Source organism: Panthera tigris, chromosome E1 (genome assembly GCF_018350195.1).
Source record: "Panthera tigris isolate Pti1 chromosome E1, P.tigris_Pti1_mat1.1, whole genome shotgun sequence".
Lineage (NCBI taxonomy): Eukaryota > Metazoa > Chordata > Mammalia > Carnivora > Felidae > Panthera > Panthera tigris.
The window spans coordinates 33,909,020-33,923,869 of NC_056673.1; the positions used below are offsets into that span (position 1 = coordinate 33,909,020).

General features: G+C 44.7%; 1 protein-coding gene across 1 annotated transcript in view; it reads left to right on the forward strand.

Annotated features, from left to right (window-relative positions):
- CA10 (carbonic anhydrase 10) overlaps positions 1-14,850 on the forward strand; it is a 495,011-nt gene that overhangs the window by 446,437 nt on the left and 33,724 nt on the right. The window lies entirely within an intron of this gene.

The following is a 14,850-nucleotide window of genomic DNA, read 5'->3' on the forward strand; positions in this document are numbered from 1 at the left end:
CCCGAAAACCCCGTGGCAGGTCAGGGGGATGTGTTTACAACATGGGTGTCAGCCAGTAGTCCTTCCCAGCGGCCACCTCCATAGCCGTGTCCTCTGCGAAGCTACACTTCCTCTCCACCTTGCCTAGTCAGAGCTCATCTCTTACAAAGGAGCACACAGTCTCCGTGAGATGGTTCTCTGTTTATTTAAGGCAACTGGGGGGCAAAAGACTGTGTGCTGAAGATGAAAATGGGAGCCGTTCTAATTCCGTGTTAATGACAGCAGAGCAATTTTCTTACAGGAAATAACTAGTTACCTTAATCATTTTAAGTAGTTATTAGCAGCAGCCTAAAAAGGATGGCTATGCTTATCACAATATACACACAAAGGGAATGAAGACATGAATAACGAGACTTTAAACAGATTTCTGGCGTCTTCCTTCTGGGTGGTATTAAATGGTATTAATCTTTTTAACTGACTTCAATCCTGAGACCACAGCCGCGTGATAAAACGTTAAGTGAACGGCTGGAAATGGAGGTGGTCCCACCAGATTTATCGTGCCAATTTACCAACGGCAGAAGTGTGCACCACTGCTGTGAGGAAGGCCATAGAAAAGAAAGAATGACAGGTAGATGTATGGATTAATTAATAAAATGCAGATAATAGCATCTTCCTCAATATTAATACTTCTTCAGAGGCTGCTCTATATATGTCTCTGGGAAAGAAAAAAAGCTACAATATATTGTTTGTTGTTTCACCCCCCCCCCCCGCCGCCCCCCCCCCAAGATAATGATCAGAGTTTGGAGAATGAATAAAACTCAGGCAACTTATCCAGGCTGCAGCCACACAGTAACAAAGAAAAAGTAACTGCAAAAAGAAGGATAAAGTGCTTGTTCAAGGGCTTTACAGTTTTAAGACATGTCAAGTAATCCTTTTTCCTAAGTAAGAGGACAGTTTTTCTTCCCAATGGTGGCTGTGCTTGGTGAGAGGAATCAGCTTGATCAATTTGGGGGAAACCATCCATATCAACAAAGTGTATGTATATTTAGGGCCTATGATGTTGACGGGGATTGTGCTAGATCCTGGGCAGTCGCCTTCTAGAAAATCTGGGGGATGTTCTTATGAACAATCATTGTAACGCAGAGCAGTAAAGGCCTTACTAGAGGTATGCTGTAGGTACGAAGGTGGCACAGAGGCATATGAGAGCCTTTGTACCTGGAAGGTGAAGCCTGAGCAGGGTTGTGAAGGCTGAGTAAGAGTCTGCCAGATGAACACAGGGGTGAAGGGCACGTTGAGTGGAGGGAAAGGCATTAGTCAGAGATACAGATGTGCAAGCAGTTGGGTCTGTCCAGGAAGCTGCAGTGACTTGGGGTGACTGGCATGTGTGGTTGGACAGGAAAGTGAAATCTGGAGGTTATGAAGTGCCTCTCAGCCCATGCAAAAGGGCTTGGACGTTTCCCTAAGGAGAGTGAGGTGCCACAAAAGGGTTCCCTAAGCAGGGGAGTGAAGTGTCTGCCCTTAGAGCCATCACAATGACTGCTGTGCAAAGACTAGATTGTGCAAGGCCACTTAGGAGGTTGTGAAACATTCCAGGTAAGATTAGGCGAGACCCTGAACTGTAGCAGCGGCACTAGAAATAGGGATGAGGACAGTTGCAAGAACTATTAGAAAGATCACGGAAATCCATGGGACGCAGTGACTAATTGGCTCCCTGGAGTAAGGAAGACAGCAGAGTTTTCCTAGGTGCCCAAGTTCATAAGCACGGTGCTGGGTAGATGGCGGCGTTGTTAGAGCAGGTGCAGGAGGGGGCAGATCCAAAAGGAGGTTCTGTGGCAGGACCCCGAGTGTGGCTTGAGACAGCTTGAGATTTGGAGTATAAAATTCCTTGCAAGTGCTTGTTGTCTCCCTTGCTGATACGCCGTGATTCGCCACAACCAGTTGCGGCAGCTGTGTGGGATTGCCTTGAGTTAGCTTTGGATCTCAGCCATCCAGTCTTCAGGGGTCCTGCTTGCCAAATGCCAAAGAAAGAAAACGAACACGAGAGCTTCCAGAGCAGGGACTGGGAAGCCGTGTTTGCTTATCCCTGCTCTACCCAGCTCTGTATGCAAGGTCCCAGAAAGCAAAGAATGGCCCTTTCTGGCACCCACGCAATTCAACAGGTCTTAAGGCCACAAGCCTGCTCAGCTCAGAATGACCAGCAAGAGAGGTGTGTGGTCTGTGTCAGCCCAAGACAGAGTTAAGAGTCTCTGACTCTGGCAGGCCTAAGGGCAGTCCTCCTCCTCTGCAAAGCTCTCAGGAATCCCCCCACCAGAAAGCAGCCGGCCCTTGGGCAGCTCATGCTAGCTATTGAGGGAGGAGACTGGGAGGGCAAGGGGTCTGGCTGGTGGAACTCATTTCTGTTCAATGCAGCTCCACTGGGCAGAGCTGGGGAAATAGCCTTGGCAGAAGAATTGGGAAATGAGCTTTTTCTGAATCCTCTCCTGATGCACTGGAGAGGATTCTGGGAAGAATGCAGGGTATCCAGGGTCCACTTTTGTTTTAAGCTTCTGGTTAAGAGCCAGCCTCTAGAATTGGGCTCTGGGGTTCAGATTCTAACTCTTCAATTTATTAGCAAAATGAGATATTGACCAAGCAACTTGACTTCTTTAGGCTTGGGTTTCCCCCCTTGTATAAAATAGGGATGATGAAAATGTTATTACCTGAACTCCTAGGGGATTTATCAGGAGGATCGAATAAGATAAGGCTTGTAAAACACCAAGCACATGCCTGGCATATTGTAGGATACCAATAAATGTTAGCTGTATAGCCATACTACCTAAGGGCAACTGAGAGCAAGGACCCCCAGCTCAGGTGTTCCTTACTCATATGCAAAACAATGACCCAAACAATGGACCACTAATGAGTCTAACAGCTCTTACATGCGGTGGTCCCATGTTTGCTGGCAGTGAGCCATCTTCCTGGCGTGGTAGTGGTGGGGGTGGGGTGTGTGTATGTGTGTTGTGAGAGTATATGTATATTTGGAGGAGGAGGCAATAAGGAAAGTGAGATAGAAGGTAAATTAGAATCCGTGAGTGCCTATTGCCAGTCTGGCATGTGCTAAGTGTTTTACATGCATTCACTTATATAATGATTGGAAAATAAGTAGTATTATCCCCATCTAAAAGATGAAGAAACTCAAGTTCAGAGAGGTTACAGTCCCTGGCCTTAAGTCACAGACTTAGTGCCAGGACTTGGGTCAGATTTCCAACTCTTTCTACTACTCAGAGGCTAAGGGGGAATTCCTACAAGGACACAAAAAGTTATTATTTAAAGCACAGGAAAATACACATTTTAGTACTATGAGATTTCAAAAGAATGAATACAGCAAATCCAGAGGAAAAATCCAGAAAGCCAGCATGGAGGAGATGGCTTTCCATTGGCATTAGGAGGGGCTTTCAATTGGCAGAAATGGCAGCTTTAAAAAGAGTGGCCATTCCAGATGGAGACAAACAGCTTGAGCAAAGGCCAGACATTATGAAATTATGAGGCATGTGCACAGAGAGAAAGAAAACCCTTTAACGATAAGTTGTATGTTGTAGAGAAGTAGGCAAGAGAAGGACAAAAACATGGGGATTTGGCAGTAGAGGGCAGGGAGGTCGGAGCGGGGAAGGACAAGACAGCTCTAACAACTGGGAAAAGCCAAGAGGCTGGCCCCTGCCTGGAACTCACAGGGGAAGGGTTAGCAGTATATCTGGGGTGGCTCCTACCTGGAGAGACAACCTGAGACTCACAGGTGACCAACACACTGGGCCAGCTCCCTCCAACCTTAGAGGACAGGATGCCGGGCAGCTGGAGCTGAGGAAGGAGAGAGAGAGAGAGAGAGAGAGAGAGAGAGAGAGAGAGAGAGAGAGAGAGAGAACGAGCCTCCATGCCTTTTTCTCTGCAACTGACACTAGACAAAACCCTCCAGTGCATGAGGCCTCCATTCCACAGGGATTCATTTCTTGAGACTGTTCCTCAGGTCTGCTTGACCATCTGAGTCCCAAAGCATTTCCATGCATTTGGAGGCTATAGAGCTCAGGAGTCCACATGTTGGCTTTGCCATTGGGCACCAGCCCTTGTTCCATCCATTAATGTGACCCATCCACATTACTTAACATCTCTACACCATATCTGTAAACTGGAGGTAATGGTGAGGTCCTCGTGCGGAAGGGTTTTGTGAGGATTAAAAGAGATAATGCACATGACTGGCTAGCACAGTCCTGGTTCACACTAAGGGCTCAATAACGGTCACTAATGTTATAGTTGTTGCAGCTACTCATTGTGGATGTGAAACAAAGAAATCTGGGGGTGGTGTAGACACTACAGAGAGAACTGGAGAAAGGCAGAGCTGGAATGGAGCTCAGAAATCATCCAACCCCTCACCAGGGCCCAATGACAGGAGGTGACTCCCCCAGGTGCACCCATGAGTTTGTGTCCCAGAGGCCCTAAGCAGGCAGAGGAGCCGTGCTAATTCTACGGAAGCAGAAGCTGTTCCTGTGGCACCCAGGCCAGGAACAGCTTGACCTATAACTCCACCTTTTACCATCTGGGAGAAGTCAAGAAAGTCATCCCGCCTCTCTGACCTCAGTTTCCACATCTGTTAAGTGGGAACAACAGTTCCTGCCACTATATCTGTTACAGGATTTGAATGAGATGATGTCTATGGGGCATTCTAGACCCTGTTGGCCTGTAGAAAACTCTCTGTGTATGATAGCTCCTTTAATTCTTTTCTAAATTGATAATCATCCCAGGCAGGGATAGGTGGAGAGAATTAGAGAATCTACACAAGATGAAAGAAGCAGCTTGAACAAAATTCTAGGGATGGGAAATAGACTGTGTTTGGAAAATAAGAGACGTGGATTCAAGTCTAAGATCTACCACTTTCCAGTTGAGTGTCTTTGAGTCCTCAGTCTCTCTTGTTTGAAAGTATTTTCAAGGCTTCTTGGTCTAATTCCAGCAGGGCTATTATGTGAGTCCAGTAAGGAAATGGATATGAAGATCCATGATAAATTACAAAGCTCTCCAGGTATGAGCTGGTTTTCTCTCTCTGTGGACTGGGAACTGCTTGAGACCAAGACTCAGTTTCCATCTTGGAATCTCCACTCTGACACCATTCCTGGTACAGAGTGGGTGCTACCTCTCTGGGGATGTGAACTGCACTGTCTCCACTCCCCCTTGGGAATGTCCCAGACACCAACTGTGCAAGAGAATCAAACCTTCCCCTCCCACTGACCTGGTTCTGCTGGTAACTACTTTTTCCCATCCAGGATGGAGCCATGATTTGAGGCCAAACCCTTCACTGAATGGTTGGGCCTGGCTTACAGGATAGTAGGGAAAGAATGAAATGTGGTCTCTCCCTGGGATGTTAGGCCGAGTAGTTTGCAAGTAAAGCCAAGATGCTCTCACATGCACACAGAAACCCTTAGAATGGATATTAAAGCCTTAATATAAACTGCCCACATGCCTCTTCCCAATTGCTGTCAGCAAAATGCTGTCTCTGCTCCCCTCCAAGAGTGTATTTTGGGAGACTAGGACAAGAGCACCATCTGGGCTCCCCTGTCGTACAGCGAGGGTTAATTCAGCTTCCCTTCCTCTGCCACCTTTTCTCCACTGTCAGCACCAACCCACCTCTCCACAACAGAACCCTTCTATAAAACAAGATCCAAGAGGAGAGGAAGGAACTAGGTGCATCCTGCAAAGCATTGGCTCTGAGTGAGAGTCAGACCACACAGGGCTGTAGCAGGAAGGGTATTGCAACCCAAGCTCATTTTTGCTTCACCCCTGAGACACTGCACATACATGTAGCATGAGAACCCCATCATAAGCTCCACTTGACAGATAAGGAAACTGACTTTCCCAGCCATGACCCTCAATCAGAGCAGTACCACCAATCCACACCCACCGCCACACTCCAGTTGTTTGCACCAGAGGGGTTGTTCAGAAAAGTGCAGGAGGCATTTGGGATTGTCACTACGATTGGGAGGTACTACAAGCAATTAGTGGGAGGGGCCCTAAGGTTGTAAAGGCCTTGTAATGTATGGGATAGTCACACACATTGAAGACTTGACCAGAGCCAACTGTGCACAGCTCCCTGCCTATAGAACACCGCCTGGGTAGCAGAGAGAGGGCTGGATTCTAAGACTGTATCAACCTAGCCAGTAAAGCCCTCAGCACCCGTAATTTCTTCCTTCTTCTTCAACATGCCATATCTCTGTGGCTTCCTCCCTCCTGTGTGGTGTGTGAGAACCCCCAGAGCAGATCCCATTATCCTCTGGCATTTGGTTTCATTGTGAGTTGCATAAAGAGTCTGAAACCAACATGGCCATCCTTGCATCATTCAAATTAGTTCCTGAATTATTGTTTTTGTACTTTTTCATTTAAGTATTAGCTCTTTCTTGGTGGTTTTTTTTTTGTGTGTTTTTTTTTTCTATTTCTTTTTCAGTGATTGGCTGACCTTCTCTTTTTTCTTGGAACAAGCTAATACTTTTCTGTGTTTGCCAAAAGTTGTTTTGTAGTCATTACTCATCTTTTATAATCTTCCTGAATACTTTTCCTGGTGTTTCAGAAGCTTGTCTGAGGGTGTCCTGTGCCCTGTGATCTGGGTTGATATGTTATTCTTTTAATTCTATATGTTTAAAGGGAAAAAAATCACTAAATAATTTTCAGTGCCATTTATGAGTAAAAATGTAAGCACATATTCAAATGACTTTTAACTTGTCTGGCACCATGACATGAGATATGCTGTTGAGTTGCGGTGATCAGATTCCAGGATCTGGAAAGCCTGGCTTACAGAGAAGCCTGGCTTACAGAGTCTGACATGATAGTGAGGAAATGCGCCCTGGTGAAGAGTCCCCTGTGCTTACAGACTTCTCTGTATAGTTTTTGGTTGAGTGATCTGTGCAAAAAGCAAATCTGATGTTATCACCATTCCCCATCCCTTCACATACCCCTTCTGTTGTCTTAAAACTTCTGGTGACTTTCCATTTTTCTTGGAATAAAGGCAAAATTCTTAACAGGATCTCCAAGACTGGGCATGGGTGTGGTCCCTATATTTTTCTCCTAGCTCATTTTACCTTCATCCCCCTAACCTGGGCTCCAGCTGTTTCTTCTTATACATGCTTCCCTGGTGCCACAGGGCATTTGTACATGTGCTTCCTTCTGCATCTGACAGCTTCCTTCTTTTTATCACCTCATGCCCAGTACAGTGCCTGGTGCACAGGGGGCACAAATAAATGGTAATTGAAAGAATAAATAAGAGAAGACATGGAATTCAGTTCTCAGGTTTGTGATATTTTGTTTTGCTTGGGTTTGATTTTGTTTGGCCTAAACACTATCAAACCAGAGGTCACAGACTGGCAGCCAGGAGGCCCAGAAACTGTTCCTGACTTGCACACAGGTGTTCTTTGATCTTGGTCCCTATCATCCCCCTGGTTTTGTCAACCTTCATGGCCCCCTATCATCATTCCATTTGCAACTGCAGGCCTAAACATACTGTCTACTGCAACTTTCATTTAAATATTCCATATAACCTTTCATTTAAGTATTTCAAATAAATATTTGATTTCAATTTTATGGGACTTAATTGACTTTGACAAAAACTCAGGAGGCAACAGCCCACACCTCCCACCAATGTGCTTTTTTTTTTTTAGAAAGCACAAAACCCTGTCCTTGAAATCTTTGTGTTTCCAGATAAAGACCCTGAGGTCTAAATGGGAGCAAGGACCCACCCAACTACTGAGTGGCAGAACTGTCCTTTGAAACCCAGTGCCCTTGACTGCCAGCTTGGGGCTCTTTCTACTCCTCGTCCCTAGAGTCAATCCACTGTGGATGGTGTTTATGTCTATTTAATGGCTTTGAAAGTGTGCGTTTCTAGTGAAGTATTACACTTTACACAATTAACGTGTACAAAATAAAGCCTAGTTTTATGAACGTCGTTTCCAAACTGCTTCACAGATTGATTTACAAGAGGAGAGAAAACTTTCCTCTCTTATCTAAGAGATGTCGTGTTTCGATTTCCCTTAATACGACAGGCAGGAAAGCACTCATCGAAAGTGACTCTTCTGAATTAACACTGACTAAACATGGGGGGTTGGCAAGAGGTCTGTGAGGATTTCATCTTCCTTCCTCCATGATGGCTTGTTTACAGCCTCTGCAGAAAGCAGATGTGACTGAATAATGTGTCATCAAAGTCTTGGTAGAGTTACTTGCTTATAGAGTTGGAGTCTGGCCCGGTGGTTCCTTTGCTCTGGTCTGAGAATCTGGAGCAATAGGGCTCTGTGCCTCTATAATTCACCTAACTTAACCTTTGTTATCTCACTATTCTTCAGAGGACTTCTTTTTCTTCTAAAGACATCATCCAGGTAGCCCCAACCTGCCCACCCCAGCTATTCCCACTAGGATACCTGTAGGAATCATTTGTTAGACTTCTGAAAAGATTGAGTCCTCCAGTGTTCAGAATAAAAAGGAAATGTGTATATGTTTCATTATGCATATATTGCATTACTGTCAATAAAGGATTTTCCATACATGCATTGCTTCCTTCAAGTATCTAAGCACATAGAATACGCCAGGCATTGTGCCACTCGCTGAAAATACAGCCAGATGTATAATTCGTTAACTTCTCAAATCCTTCCCCCAAAAGCCTAGAAGGCACAAGTGGTTGGCCTCACATCACAGATCAGGAAACGGAGACAGAAAAATATTAGGTGATTACCTGAGGTCACACAGCAGTAAGACAGAGAACTTGGATCTTGAGCACCAGAATTTGAGATTCCGAGGCCCTCACGCAATCCAGCACCACACAGCTGCCTCTAATTAACAGGAAGAGTCTGATTGCTCCTCTTTTTCTCACTGATCTGAGGTTGGCTCATCCCAGGACCGACTGCAAAGTGGGGCTCAGAAGTCTTTTTGGTTAAGGCCTTGGCATGCACCTGCTGCAGGGCACCTAATAATGGTCATTGCCCGTGGATATTTGACGGATCATGTGTCTCTACTGTTTAATTATATCTAAACTAGTGAGTGCATAAACACTTACAAACAGCTACAAAAGGACAGAAACCTTACACCATGGTCCCCTGGAACGTCATTCACGTTGCACTGTGGGTAGTGGCCCCAAAGCAATGGAGAAGGAAGCTTTCAGAGCCTGACTCAGCCTCCCATGGACATGCTCAAGTCATCACATGATCATTGGGAGGCTGTTCCTTCTTCAAGCCCAGAGATCAGACCTCAGACAGACACGATCATTTGGAGGCTTTTCCTTCTTCAAGCCCAGAGGTCAGACCCCAGACAGAGACATGCTGGCCATCAGGTTGAAGCACTGGACTCTTCTTTTTTAAGTTCAAAACTGAAGTCATTTTAAGCATAACAATAAAACAGGAGTAATTTACCAGTTTCTACGGTGTCTAAGAGATGGAAGAACCAGCGTCACATTGGTTAAGTCAGAAGAGTCAACTGTTAAAGCCATGTTCTTGGGCCAAGATGAAAAATGATTCCACTAAGATAGGTACTAAGTTGGTATAGATGTGACTTAAATGTAGGTAAATCCTTCCTGAAATGTTCATGGTTCTTTTTTCCCCCACTTCATTCGACCAAATTACGTCGGAAGGTTTTTTTTCCAATATTGACCTACTCTTGATTCCTGATACAAAACCTACTTGATCATAATAAAAAAATAAAACAAAATACATAAAATAAAAATGTAAAGTAAAATAATAATAAAAATAATTTTTAACATAATGTTGTTTTTCACTGGCTAATATTCGTTTAGTCTTCTTGAAAATATGATTATAAGAGACACTGGCCTATTGCCCTTTAAATGTCTCATGGAACATGCTTATAAACCCATTTGACCAAGGCTATTCTCTGGGTAATAGAAGTAGAAAAATGATTCTTGTCTTAATCAAAGGAACTATATAACATGATATCCCTGCAATAATTAGAACAAAATGAGCCTTCATTAATACTATTTATGTGGGCTCTGGAGTTCCTTATTCAATAAACATTGAACAAAAATGACCTGAAGATACTGGAACATGGGTTTTCACCCAGGGGACAAGCTCTTCCACAGTATGACATTGAGGCTAAGAGAGTCAATGCATAGATAGTTTGAGACAACATGGCGAGGACATCTACCATTTTCATCATACAAACTACAGAAAGAAAAGACTGTCAGAAGGTTCTTGGCATCAGATGACAATAAGATAAAGTAAGGTGCAAAAATGAATAATAGACCAACCTCGACCTCAAGAAATATAGTCTCCAAGTGTTCACGACCTGGCTCCACTTTTATCTATGGAATATAACAGGTCACTTCATCCTTCTGGGCCTCTTTTCCCTTTATCTGAGCCCCAGCAGCCAGACATGTCTAATAGTAATAACCAAAACTCCCATTTAATGAGTACTTGCTTTGTGCCAGGCACAGTATCTAAGCCCTGCTTTAGCTCATTTACATGCTTTAGCTCATTTAATCATCCTGACTCTTTGCGAGGTTATGTTGGAATCACATTTTCTCACGTGAAGAAATTGAGGCTCAAAGAGACTAAATAACCCAGAACTTGAACCCAAGACATTTAACTCCAGAACCAGTGGATGATCCTCATCCATGTCCTTCTCTGGGATGCATTGGAGGTCATGGGAGCACAGGCAGGAAGTAGTAGGGTGCCAGTGGTGAGAGCATTAATTAAAATCAGCCAAGGTTCAGAACACACCTGCAAGCATCACTTTCCATCCTGGCAGGTAGCAACCACTGGCTAATAGTTCCAGGATGATCCAGACCTTATTCCCGGAGAGCATCCTGCTCTGACTTTCTGCAGCTTCTTTTCATAAGCATTGGAAGGGATACAGATGCTTTGAAAAAAAAAGGATCGTGGGAAGAAGGTTTGGCTTCTAGAAACGGCTATTTCAGAATGCTTCATGGTGGCAGGGGGTGGAGAAAAGCATCAGGGAATAGCCTCGCTTACTGGTTCTTGGTAAAGGTGCAGGAAATATGTCTCTTCAGAAGAGAGAACTCTCTAGAAGACTGTTGGCATGCCATTTGTTTTGTGACAACAGATTTCAAGTCCAGAAACCAGTGAGAAGGAAAGTATGTCCAGTCTTTGCATCACAGAAGGAAAAACGAGGGACATTGAATAACTGCCTTTCATATGTGTGATACTTTGTATGCGTCACCTTGTTTATTTTGCATGTTTGACTATACCCTGCCTAGTTCCTGAAAGACAGTGTAGTGCATTTTGTATTTTATTCTCATGACGATCCTTAGGTGCATTCCCATATTACACATGAAGAAACTACGGCACAAAGGGAATAGACAACTAGCCCGAGGTTATTTGGACAGAAGAGGCATTTGGCTGGATTCAAAGGGCTGCCTTTCCAGCACCCTCCTGCACCCAAACATAGCACTCAACACTTGTGTCAACCATCGTTCATCTCAGTGCAAAACACCAAATAATCCAAGTTGTGTAGAGGCACCTGGGTGGCTCAGTCAGTTGAGCGTCCGACTTTGGCTCAGGTCATGATCTCACAGTTCGTGGGTTCGAGCCCCGCATTGGGCTCTGTGCAGACAGCTCAGAGCCTGGAGCCTGCTTCGGATTCTGTGTGTGTGTGTGTGTGTGTGTGTGTGTGTGTGTCTCTACCCCTCCCCCACTCACACTCTGTCTCTCTCAGAAATAAATAAACATTAAAAAAATTTTTTTTAATCCAAGTTGTGTTATCTTTTGGGAGAAAATACCATAGTTCACTCACGTATTATAGGTTGCTGTGATCACTGGGCCATATTTGGGGGTCTTTAGTCAATGAAATTATAGGCACTTCTTTTTATTTTTAGCCATAATTGCATTCTGTGTCTTAAAATGGAGGAAATGATCAGTCACCAGGCAGACAGTGATAATTGCCAAACCTTAGGGTGAGAATGTGGCAGTTGGTAAATATCAAACTGCCTTCTCCACTGCAGACCGTGTGCTCTTCCACATAAAGACAAACTTGTTAATGACTCTCTATAAATAAGTTCTAGCTTATAATTGTTGTTCCAAGCAACCGATATTGAAATGTGATCTGCTCTCAAATACAAAACACCTTTCCTTTCAGCTTTCCTTTCTTGTGGAAAGAAAATGTTTGTACACTCAAAAGCAAAGTGGACCAGAGTCGCTTGGCTGTGTGACCTTGGAAGAGTTGTCTAACCTCTCTGTGCCTTTGTTTCATCTTTTGCCTATTTGGGGAACAAATGGGGTACAGTGGGTGAGCTCCTTGAGGGAATCGAATATTCGCCATTCATCTCTGGATGCCTGGGGTCTAGTATAGGCTGGGTGGAATTTGTGTCTTGACTGTAACGAATCAGACTCTCCTGAATTGAATCTGTCCTTGCAATGTTTAAAGGGCTATAGAAATGTGACAGTGGTAATCAATATCATCTAAAAAGAAAGGAGAGGTTAATATTGATATTCCTTCAGCATGTATTTTCTTCCTATCTTTATAGAACACTTACCAGGTAACGTATGCCCATGAAGTTTTGTATTCATCTCTCAAATTTAAGCTAGCAGGATTGGCAGGCTACGACCTGCCACCCATTTTTATAAAAATAGAGTTTTGCTGGAACCCAGAGAGTTTTGCTGGAACCCATTCTTTTATATTTTGTCCGTGGCTGCTTTCATACAAAAGCAGGCTTGAGGAGTTGTGTCAGAGACCATGTAACCCACGTAGCTGGATATATTTACTATCTCACGCTACAGAAAGACTGCCAACCTCTCAATTATAGTATGAGCTACTGGGAATATGTTTCTCTTTAAAAGCCCTCATCTCATATCCAGTGCCTGGAACACGGGGTGCTCCAGAACACGGGGTGTCTGAACGGAACAAGATAAATCGGAAAATGATCCAGGTTCTGAACAGGCAACATCTTGCTCAAGCTTCCTGAGTGAACAGACTCAAAGTCAGGACCCAGAAGAGGCGGCTGCACACACCTCACCCCTGTTTCTGCAGGAGCTGAGGGCTCTATTATCAATTGCTTGTTTAGTAATTCTGAAGAGCTAATTACTGAGCGCTTACTAGATGCCAGGCCTTGGGCTAAATGCTTTCTGTATTTTGTCTTATAAAATCCTCAGCACAGTTCTGTGAAGTAGTTAATATTATTATCCCTGTTCATAATGAGAGCCTGCCTTGCCCAGGGGTACCCAGTGGCGAGTTCCCATTAGAGATACCCTTTAGGATTCCAAGCTGTCCCTTTACCGGCTCAGCCAGGTGCCTTGCTCTCCCTGTCCCTCGGACATCCCGTTTGATTGTATTACCTCCAGCCTGCATGGCTTCATTCACTCATTTTACAATTGTTTCTACCTTGCTACAGCTAATATGTGCCAGGTACTGTGCTGGACACAAGGGACATCACAGGACCCATTAGACACCATCCTTGCCTGAATGAAGCTTAAAGTCTAGTGAAAGTGATGAGCATTAATCAGTCACACCATATATTGAAATAAAACGGTGATATGTTTCAAAGAGGAAAGGCACGGGATGCCATGAGGGCAGGTTATGGGGGTCTCTCTCAAGAGGTGGCCCTCGAGCTCAGATCTAAAGGAGTTTGTAAATAAAAGGCAGGCACAGAGGTGAGGGAATGGTGTCCTAGAAGGAAGCATGGTGTGTAAGGGAGACTAAAAGGTCACTCTGGCCAGAGCACATAGAACAAGGAGACGTGATTGCACAAGCCAGGGACTACACAAGGCTTGTGCTCAGATTTGGGTCTTTGTCTCGGAAGCATTGGGAAACCACTGAGGTATTTAAGCAGGGGAAATTAGAGTGGTGGTGTTATCACTCCAAATGCTGTGTGTGTCGTCTTCTGCTACAAGGCTGCTCTTTCCTGGGTTCACTGAGGGGCTCCTGATAATGGAGCACCACACTGAGAAAGACGAACTAAGGTGTCTACGTCAGAGTCTGAGAACACAGCTGGCCAGCCATGCCGAGGCATGAAGGGTGAACAAGCAGCAGCCTGGCATGCGCCTGCAGGTCACCTTGTTGCTGCAAAGTGTGAACTCGGTTTGAGACCTTTACACCACAGGCTGCTCTCAGCCTAACCAGTGACAAGGACAACTTGCTGTCGACTTGGAAGTTTGCTTGCAGCAGTTCTGCTCATTTAGTAAAGATGACCTACCAGCTTGGAAGCTGAGAATACTTGTCACCAGAGACAAGTCAGCCTCCTCACTTCCATTATGAGGCACAGAAGCTTTGCCTGTGGTCTTAAGAGTATAGTCATAAACACAATTCTCCACCACCCTTAGAGTGGAGTCCAGACCCTTTAGCATGGCCTGCCAGGCTCTCCATGGTCTGGTCTGCCTCCCTGTTCAACCCCAACTTGTACTCTTCTCCCTCACTTAGTAGCTGCTCATTGAATGCTTTTGAATGAATCAATGTATAATTGACCATATGATCTTGGGCAGGCACCTCTCTGGTTTCAGTTTCTTCATTTTTATATTTTTTTAATTTTTTAAAATATTTATTCATTTTTGAGGGTGAGAGAGAGAGCATGAGTGGGGGAGGGGCAGAGAGAGTGGGAGACACAGAATCCGAAGCAGGCTCCAGACTCTCAGCTGCCAGCACAGAGCCTGATGCGGGGCTTGAACTCATGGACCAAGAGATCATGACCTGAGCTGAAGTCAGATGCCCAACCGACTGAGCCACCCAGGAGCCCCTCAGTTTCTTCATTTTTAAAAGAAGTGGCTGGCCCGGGTTTTCTCTGAGGCCCCTTCCAGGATGAAGAATCTGTAGTATGCAAATTGGGATTCATTCAGCAAACACCTGCCAACATCTCCTCCAAACAAGTCCCATGGCAGGCACAGAGGATATGATATGATGAAAGACATTCCTGCC